Source organism: Stomoxys calcitrans, chromosome 1 (assembly GCF_963082655.1).
Source record: "Stomoxys calcitrans chromosome 1, idStoCalc2.1, whole genome shotgun sequence".
Lineage (NCBI taxonomy): Eukaryota > Metazoa > Arthropoda > Insecta > Diptera > Muscidae > Stomoxys > Stomoxys calcitrans.
Window position 1 is genome coordinate 243062667 of NC_081552.1, and position 10157 is coordinate 243072823.

The 10157-nt window shown below is 37.1% G+C and overlaps 1 long non-coding RNA gene across 1 annotated transcript; it reads right to left on the minus strand.

The window, feature by feature from the left end:
• Positions 1–1851: 1851 nt before the first annotated feature.
• LOC131998510 (uncharacterized) lies at positions 1852–3018 on the minus strand. The gene is made up of 3 exons (XR_009398752.1): positions 2853–3018; positions 2648–2771; positions 1852–2568 (listed from the first exon to the last, which is right to left on the minus strand). It is a non-coding gene; the product is annotated as an uncharacterized LOC131998510 (long non-coding RNA).
• Positions 3019–10157: the final 7139 nt, after the last annotated feature.

Here is a 10157-nt window from a genome sequence, read left to right on the forward strand (position 1 = left end):
GTTATATCAGTTTTTCATAAAGGATAAAAAAAAGGTGGAATTAAGGATATATTAACCCATTCGGGCCCCACGTTGGGCGCCATTTATATTTATAATGTAACATATAACATTTAAAGAAGTCGGAAGATGGTGGTAGCTAACTTGTGGAGGCAATGCACGCTTTCCACCGGCCTTATTGCTCGTCGGAATGGGGGGGTTAGAAACTCCACTATAGTTATTTCCGCTCATTGTTACTCACAAATACATTCAGTATTGCGTGCATCAGACTATTTTGTGTGCTGTGCGTATCTCTTGGCTGGACAGCAAAAGAAAGAAACCAACAGATACAAAAGTAGCGGACAGATACAGCGAAGAAAGAGGAAGATAGTTTAGACAGCAAATGGTTTATAGCAACATGATGTTCTGTTGCCAGAGATGCCCACCCAACCATGATCATAATGCGAAAATACGTCCATAAGAGAAGGGTTGTCATTATGATCCCAAGCCCACACCAGCAAGCCCTACTGCTAAATGTTTGAAATCAACCAGAAATATTTAAAATTTAAGCACAATTCATATTGATTTTATTTACAAAAAAAATCGTAAAAATACGAACTTTTTAGGACAATTTAGAAATTCAAAATATATAATTGAAAAACAAAAGAAATAAAGAAAAAGATATAAAACAAACTTAAAGCAAATTAAGAAAAAAAAATTAATATTAATGTAGTAAAGAAATAAAAATAATAATGAAAATCAACCTGTTCATGCAAGGTATGGTACTGATCCTTATTTGCATACATGAGAAAAAAAAAGTAAATACGCAAGTGTAGAGAAAAAAACTAAATAAAAGTACACTCGTATTTTTAGTTTTATCCCCGGACTGGTGTGCGGTAATTTTTAGCAAAATTGTTATATAAAAAAAATTGTTTTATTTTCTGTATTAATAATCTTATTTTCCTTTTTAGTTATTTTTAAATTTTTGCCTTGTGTTTTTCTTTTCGTTTTTTTTTGAAAATGAATAAAAAAATTCAAAACTTGAACAAACCGGCAGTAAAAAAAAAAAAAAAAATAAATGTAATGCAAAATTGATCACCCTTTTACTAGATCAGCAGCATTTGTTTTTATCCCAAAAAAAAAAAAAATAATGATATCAAAGCAACATAGAAAAGATCAATGACTTACTTTGTTCTCTTCTTTATAATCGGGTCCATCGTTGAAAGGCCTTTCTCAGAACTGGATCTAGGAGAGTATCAATGTTGACGACAGCTTGAGAAATGTTGCTGGGATGGCTGAAATGGTGCTGTGTACAAAAGGTGATTGAATGCCTAAAGTTGCGAGAGAGAAATGTTGCTTTCGTGTTTGTCCGCTCTTTTTGTTTTATGTTGATCGAAGATCTTGCATGTAATTAAACATTGTGTTGCGAGAGAAATTGTTGCGTTGTAATGGTTTAAAATGATCAGTACTCATAGCGACATGTTGCGAGAGAAATATATCGCAACATGGTTTGTTTCCAACGATGTTTATAAACACCACGCATACTTATAAACGCAAAGCACAAGAACACATTGTTTCTGCAACATTATGAACTTTAGTCAACATGGTCTGTAAATAACAGTCTTGACAAAAAGTATAGCTATACAAATGTAATGTTGATTGTGTATCAACCTGTGCTCTTTGGCAACAAACAAACGGGATCACTGTAATCATGCCAAAAAAAAAATGTTTTCGCAAATCTTTGCTATGCTTTTAGAATTTTGCGCAACAATAAATTGCAGGTAAAATAACACTTTATGGAAGGGAATGAAATGAACAAAATTTCGGCAAAAACTAATGAAAAAAAAAACCTTATGAAATAAAAAAAATAGGAGAAAAAAAAAAAAAAAAGGACAAGAATTGCCAACAAAATTTTTCTCTCACAACTCTAATTATTTAAATTCTATGTTTTCAGATTTTTTCCCTTTCTTTTTTTTTTTTTTGCAAATTTTGCAATATTTCTTGTTCACTTTTTTCCCGTTTTAAAACCTATTAGAAAAATCACACCAACTCCGAGCAAAATTAGCACATACTAAAGAAAAACTATTTTATAATTTTGTCTCACAAAATGAAAAGTAATATAAAAATTTAAAAAGAAATATATAATACTATGTGTTGGATGGGCAGAAAAATAATTCCAGGCAGTTATTAGATGTTAAGTTTTGTTCACAGTAATTATCACGAAACAATCGTACGTTTTTCTGTTGTTCGATTACGGACAGGGGGTTAATTGGCAGGCTTTCTATGTCGAAACTATACCACTTTTCATTGATTCTCGGGCTTCCAGGCCATAAAACTACACACTTTCATCGAATCTCACATATTATCCGGTCTAATTTCTTCGTCGGGCAACGAACCCCTGTGTTTAGAGACGATATGTAGGATGCAGCGACAATAGAAGACTGAATTCTCCAGTGTTTCCAGTGTAAGCAAACCACAATAAAATTTTGCTGAGAAGCAAGAAAAAGGGAACTGAGCCGAGGACAGGTTTCAATCGGTGGTTTTCTTTTCTGCGGTGCTCGACAGTGCCGTGAATATACAATATGTAGAAACCTATGTAAAAATTGAATTTTTTTTTTTTTTTGCTATCAAAAGGGAGCCTTTTATTTGATTATGTTAGGGAAAGTATTACCTCATAAAGGTGGCAAGAAAAAGGCAAAAAATCCTGTGGGCTTAGGCAGCCCTGAGGAAAGCCTCCAAAGCTCTTCTATGGGACCCAATGGTCCAAAAATGGTAGGAATTTTTAAGAGGAGGCACTGATCGGAAAAAAAAAGAAAGAAACGAAAAAAATTGTTCTCATAACGAGAGAGTGAAACGAGAACAAAAAAAAAACTCACCAAGTGTCTTGTTCGTAAGCAACACAAAAAAAATAAAAACCAATGTGGATAAAAAAAAAAACGTCAATTCACTTTAAAAAAAAACTTTCACCAAGTTACTAAATTGAACTTTTACACTCGCGATTTACCACGATAGCTTTAGAAAACCAAATGAAGGAGTCCAAAGTTTGCTACCAGTATTAAACCTCGGTAACGTTCTTGGATAACGTTTTCCTTCCAATTTCTGGTAAAATCCAAAAAAACAAATGAGGGGAAAAATGTCAACTATATGATAAATACTATTAGCCAATCCTACTCATATCCACATGAAGATGGCGTTGAATCAGAAAATCATATTCAAATTCAAAATAACGACCTATTTCAAAAAGAAAAATTTCAACCTGCAAGCGCCATTACACACACTACAGACTTTAATGATTAATGGGTCGATTATCGATTGCAACGCAACTTCAGCTGAGTTGCCTACGGCCAAATATGTTATAGAAATTTGCATTTCTGTATTTAATTGCATATGACTTTTACAATTTGGATGAAACTGAGAAAAATGTCAAAATTTGTACTAATTTTTTTATGGTTTTATTTTCTGGCAACGCAACTTAGATGCTCGACCATCCATAATCGACTCATAAGACATTGGGCTGAAACTTCGATTTAAAAATTTTTTTCCTAGGCGGGCCAAGTTGTTACTTGGGATATATGGGCCATTATCTTGATATACGCATATATAGACCGATCTCCCGATTTAAGGTCCATGGTCAATAGAAGCCGCGTTTATTGCCCTATTTTGCTGATTTTGACACAGCGAGTTACGTTGGCCCTATCTTCAAATTTAATTATTGTTTCTTAAGTAACAACATATTGTTTTTAAAATATATGTTCGTTTCCTTCATTCTTTATGAACAGTGGTAGAACATTATATATCCATAGGCCTTTGTAGTACAGTGATTTTTGTAACGATGACGTATGCACTCTTTGAATTCTGAAGTCTCCTCTATTTCTAAGGTTAAAAGGTTGCACTTCGCCTGCACATTCTAGATTTTCTCGTAAATAGTCTGGTGCTTCGCCTATTTTTATATTCACCACCATAGGATGGGGTTATACTAATCTAGTCTATCCGTTTGTAGCACCTCGAAATATTTATCTACGACCACATAAAGTATATATATTCTGGATGATCTTTTTTCAAAAACGTTGAGGGCTAGATGTCTATTATTTTTTTCGTGGCTGAAGCAGTTCCAAATAAAAAATAATAATCGTATCAATTAATTTCGTGATTGAAACCGATTTTTATTTTTCTTTTCTGTATGCTGAAGGGTACATATGATTCGTTCCGGCCAAACTTGTTGGCAAAATACATTTTCACATTAATCGGTCTTCTTTCTGTTTGTTTTGCTCTCCAACATAGAACCACATTACGGTTCTCTGCGAAACTACACACTACTACAAAAGTATTTGAATCCAAGATGTGATGTGGATGGAGATATAAGGATAATACATATAACCAATCAAAAGCAAGAAAATGAATTTCACCCTCTACTGGACGTACATAGGTTTTAATTTTTTTTTTAATTTTAATAAACAATAAATTGACATTTTTTAGTGTAAATTTTATTGACAAAACTTATAGAACTATCGAAGGTTTATTCGATAGTTCTATAACGAAAATCTGTCAACAAAACCCATTGCAAATCAAGTCTCATTGATTCCGTATCACGTTCTGTCTCCATCAGCGATCCGGCCCATAAAAATGCCCTTGTCTCTTTTCAATTCCTTTAAAAAAAACTAAAAATTTGTTGAGCACTTAGTTGTTCATGATACGTCTTTATTTTTTATTTTTCCCCGTTTTCGGTGAAATTGATGTACAATGAGTTCTAAAGGGCGAGTTTTTTGCTATTACTTATTGGCAACACTGGTTTAAACAGCTCACGCACGTTTCGTGTTTTGTTTCACTGTCAAACATCTTCAATTTAGTCTATAATTTAACCATTGAGGTCTCCATACCAAAACGGTATCTGATGATGGCCTCCTTTACCAAGAGTCCAACCTGGAACAGCAGTACTTTTTTGCTATAATAATAAACTTTTTCTGCTATTTTCATGTGGTAAAAAGATAAAAAAATTGAAAAAAAATTTGAGAAATTTATATATTCAATATTATCTTCAAATTTTACTAGCACAGAAAGTCAAATTTTTCCAATTTACTAATTTTTGGACGAATTTTAACAACAGCAGAAATGCGGGAAGTTGAGACGTCTTTCCAACTGAAGGAGTACGCAATGGCGGCCCTCTCGAATATTGAGAGGGCATTTAACAACGAGGATATGAGTCGACAGTCACCGCCCTGAGCTGTATGGGGGACAGAATACGGCCAAGATTCCCTTCTGGAAACTATGGATGCGGTGGGCAGACTGAGGAGGGTTTCAGGAGACAGGGACTGGGTTGGGGCTATTCCAAGACAAATTTAACAACAACAACAAATTGAGTGCACATCTGTTAAAATCAGTGCTAAGTGCAACTCTGATTTTAAGTATGTTACTAGTTCCCGCCATTTTTCTTTGCTTGTGTGTGCTATGTTTCTTAACTATAAAGCACACACACCACCGAACGTTATGAAATCTCGTTGACAGATAGTGTACTCCGCGAGAAAAAATTGTACTCAGCTGTTTGCTGAGTCGAATTTATCCAGTCTACCTGAATAAATTTGTCTTGGGCTATACTACGGCACATACAACCTTTCAGGCAGAGCTACATATGTGCCATAACGATAGACGCAAAAGAAATTCTGGGAAGGGATTCACAGTTTTCGAAATCAGTGGTTGTTGCTGATGTTATTAAAAGGCGCCAATAGTTAGCCTTGTCACACCGAGTATCACAGGCACTCAGTATTTAAGCAAAAGCCGTTGCCGCCCGGCTTCTCACGGAGACTCTCCCTTCGATACCGCTGATTGTCCGCGACTTCAATTGCAGCTACTCCGTATACGAAGCCTTTCACTAACCGCAACCTGTGGACTCGCCCGGTAGCTATCGGCTGAGTTTCTCGAAATGCCAAAGTAATTGGAATTCAGAGTTTCAGTTGATGTGGTGCTTATAATCATCCCGTGCCCGGTCTAAATCAGTATGTGTGTATATGGCAGCCCTCAAGGCCCCGGGCTCTAGTATAGTGAGGTCGAAGTGCCTAACGAAATGTGTGGAATCCCTGAATAGACCTCAGTTTCACGACATAATGCTAACATGGATCAAACCAAAATCAAAAGTGGACCGATAAGTTCAGTATGGGTATCCAAAGGTAATTCTCGGCCCACTACCACCATGTCGGCAATATATGTACATATACATTGCATTTAGCCTTATGGTGCTGGCTTTACACGATATAACTTCTGTCCGTATATGGCAAAATATATTGAAATCCCTACAACTAGAATCAGGAAAAGAGGCAATATTTGCATGTCATGGAAATGTTCAATCGGAATTAATATATCACTTGAAAGAAATGAACAACGAAGTCGCAAAGGCTACAAAAACTTCCATGGTCACAAGAAAAATCAAGTTTAGAAAACAACCTGGGGAATTTGTTGAAGACTTAGAGGAGGTGTAGATTGTCCTTATCACATACCTTACAACTTTTTAAATTATAATAGAACCGCAAGCACCTGTTTCTCGAAAAAAAATTAAATAAAAATGTTTAAAAATCAATAGAAATTGAAAACACATCAACAAACCACTTTTGTTTTTCCCTTCAAAATCTTTCTAATTTCTTAAACAATCATGTCTGGTCTTATTTCAAAATTATCTGTCATCAACTCGGCCTTAAAAAGATTGACTTTCAAGTTGTGGACCAACTCTGCTGTCAATATGAGAACCAAATTCTCCACCACCCAAGCATTGGTCAGCAAATCTTTCGCATCCAAATGTAGGCCATGTTCGGAAAAGCCACAACATTCATGCGATACTTCCATTGTGGAAAAATGTGGTCATATTGACATCCCACATGGCAATAGCAAACCATATCGCATATTATCCTTTTGCATGTTTCCTCTCATCATGGCCTTGGCCTACCATGTTTTAACTTCTCCGCACGAGGAACTTCATCCACAGTACGTGCCTTATGAATATATGTATAGACGCTCAAAACGCTTTCCATGGGCAGATGGCCGCCATTCATATTTTCATGGCCCTTACAATTTAATACCGGGGGAGGAGACACATCATCCTGATATGGTATCAAATGCTGAGGATGGAGATTTAAAACGTCGAAAGGCATTGCGGGATCAACATGCCAAAGAAGAGCTAGAAAAGAGGCGAAAGAGACGAGAGCGTAACCTCTAAAAGAATGCGATTTTATAGAACAACATATTGAACTTTCATTTAAGTCCCAAATTGTCCCGGTGTACCTGCGTGTCAGTTTTGGGGCTTTTTTTATGAAAGACTTGGTGTTTAAAATTTATATCAGATTCGTACTCTACTACCAATGACCTTTTATTTGAGCCCCATATTTGCTGTTTTATTTTAGTCCTATCCAGTGCAATTCAAATGTTCAAAGTTGTTTGGTAAGTTATCGATAACGTGCAATAAGTGATAAGAGGAACCGATTAATCGTGATTTGCACTATATAGAGTGAAGGGTGAAAATTCAGAAAAATGCATGAAATCTTTATTTGAATCGATGGTTTGCCTTCCAAAGACTTCTTTGCTGGAGCATCTTAATCCATTTTGAAAACATGACCTAGCCAACGCAGCCGTTGCATTTTGAGGCGGTAACTTTGCTGTCGCCGTCATACAGCTCATACAGGTCACGGTTCAAATGACGCCTATATTCTCCATTAACGCAAACTGGTCCTTATATTTTTACGAAGAATCTTTCTCTCAAATTGAAATCTGGTGCTACTAAGTACGATGTTTTTTGCCGCGGCGAAATCTATCAGCCTCAACCCATTACTGGACTTTATCTCGTGGAGGCTAAACTTTTCGACTATTGGACCAAAAATGTCTTCCTTCCCTATCTTCGCATTTAAATCTCCCAGAACGATTTTAATATCACGGGCGGGGCAGTGGTCAAATTCTCTCTCTAGGCAAATGCAAACTTTTGCCCATGAACATTCCACTAAGGAACAGGGCAAACTTCTCACATATCAATGAGCGCAGTCCGATTCAAGTTTAAGCTCAATGTTTCTGATGGTTTCGCCAGGATTTGAACCCATGCGTTCAGCGTCATAGACGGACTCGTAGAAAATATCCTTCGTCTGCTCGTCGTTGTCTTCCGTCAGGGCATGAGCACAAATAAGGCTAATGTTGAAGAATTTGGCTTTTATGCGGATTGTGTCTCTAGCCTCTTATCCACCGGAGTAAAGCTGGAGACAAGGTGTTTCAGTCTCCGTCTAACCACAAATCCACAGCCAAATTCATGCCTCGTTCGTCACCGTTTGGTGCTGTTGTGACGCCATTCCCAGTCCATCGCACTTACTGTATGGTCGGCCTTGTACTTCTCTAATACATCTGCCAGTATAATGCACCTTGTCTATAGAGAGTGCAGACATTCCAGGTGCAGATCTACAAATCATGGTCCTTTTTTCGTTTGAATGGGTCGTCAACGTTGGGGGATCCGTTGTTACTATTCCTTTGTGTCCCATAGTAGTTCTCATACATTTCCTAGGGCGGGTTACTGGCGCAGCGCCCCAACCGCATGGGTTTTGTGGTATTGCACATGTATCCCTCTTTGTGGCGAGCAGCTTGGAGCTTTCCACCATCCGCAACCTGTGGACGCGCCCGGTAACTTTCAGCTAAGTTTCCCGTGGTAACAATGGACATCACACAAGTCGGAGCTCAAAGTTCCAGCCTGTGTGGTGGTCATAGTTACCCCGTGTCGGCCGGGCATGTACAACTCTACGTGCGCTAAATTTGACATACCGTTTAATAGAGCCTTAAGAGCTACATCAGGTTATGAACCGATGGTTTTTCTTCCCCGAACCCCCGTCCTTTGGCGATATGATACTCGTCTTCCAAACGCCTTTCCTTGAACTCAGCTTCAAAGTGTAACTACGATTTTATGTCAGCCACCCTTTGGCAAAAATTTACTTAAAACTAACTCCGCGATATTGGAAATTTTGCCATGAACATTCCATTAAGGAACACGAGTAAACTTCTTTCATATCACTGAGTGCTGTCCGATTCAAGATAAAGCTCAATAAATAGGGACCTCCTTTTTATAGCCGAGTCTGAACGGCGTGCCGCAGAGCGACACCCCTTTGGGGAGAAGTTTTTACATGACAAAATACCTCACAAATGTTGCTAGCATTAGGAGGGGATTAACCACCGCTGAAAAATTGTTTCTGATGTTCGTGCCAGAATTCGAACCCAGGTGTTCAGCGTCATACGCGGACATGCAAAACCTCTGCTGTCCGATTCAAGATTACGGTGGACACTATCTCCGCGATACAGCCTTTTAGAAAATTTATTGAAAGAGAAGGACAAAATGGCAAAATCTTTATTTATTATCCGATTTCGGTTTTTTAAATAACCGACAGTCGTTTATTTAAATCTTCCCGAAATCTGACCTAAATATGGTTCAGATCGAACTATATTTAGATATAGCTGTCATATAGACCGATCTCCCGATTAAAAGTCTGAAGCCCATAAAAGCTTTATTTTTTAGCCGATTTTAGTTTTAGGCCACCCGCCATCCCAACTAAATATGATAGAGATCGGACTGTATTTAGAAATAGCTGTCATATAGACCGATCTGCCGATAAAGGGTCTGAAGCCCATAAAAGCTTTATTTATTACCCAATTTCGCTGAAATTTAAAATACAAAATTCAAAAGTGACTTATATTTATTAGACCTCTCAATGTCCCTGCCGAATTTGGGTGCATACGTTATCAAATTTTCACCGGATTGTGACGAAAGGGGGTTTACCCGAGGTGGTGGGTATCCAAAGTTCGGCCCGGCCGAATTTAATTTCTTTTTACTTGTTTTAATTGGCTAAAATAATTTTGAAACAATACCTTAAAATTGTTTTTAAAATAAAGCATATTTTATATCTTTTACACAATTGCAGAGCTTGGTGCTAGAAATTTTCAAATCCCACGTTTCGATTTATTTGTCAAAAAAAACCCACAAAAATTCAAAATGTTAAATTTCAAATTCTTAATAGCAAATGCCCAGTGCTACATTTTAAGATGTTGTTCAAACGCCGCAATAACTTCAGAGCCAATAAAGATCGCCCAAAGGAAACTGGAGAATCAAACTAAATTAACGGATGCATTTTTCAATAAAATTAATCTGCAATTAGTGAATAAAACGTCCACCAACA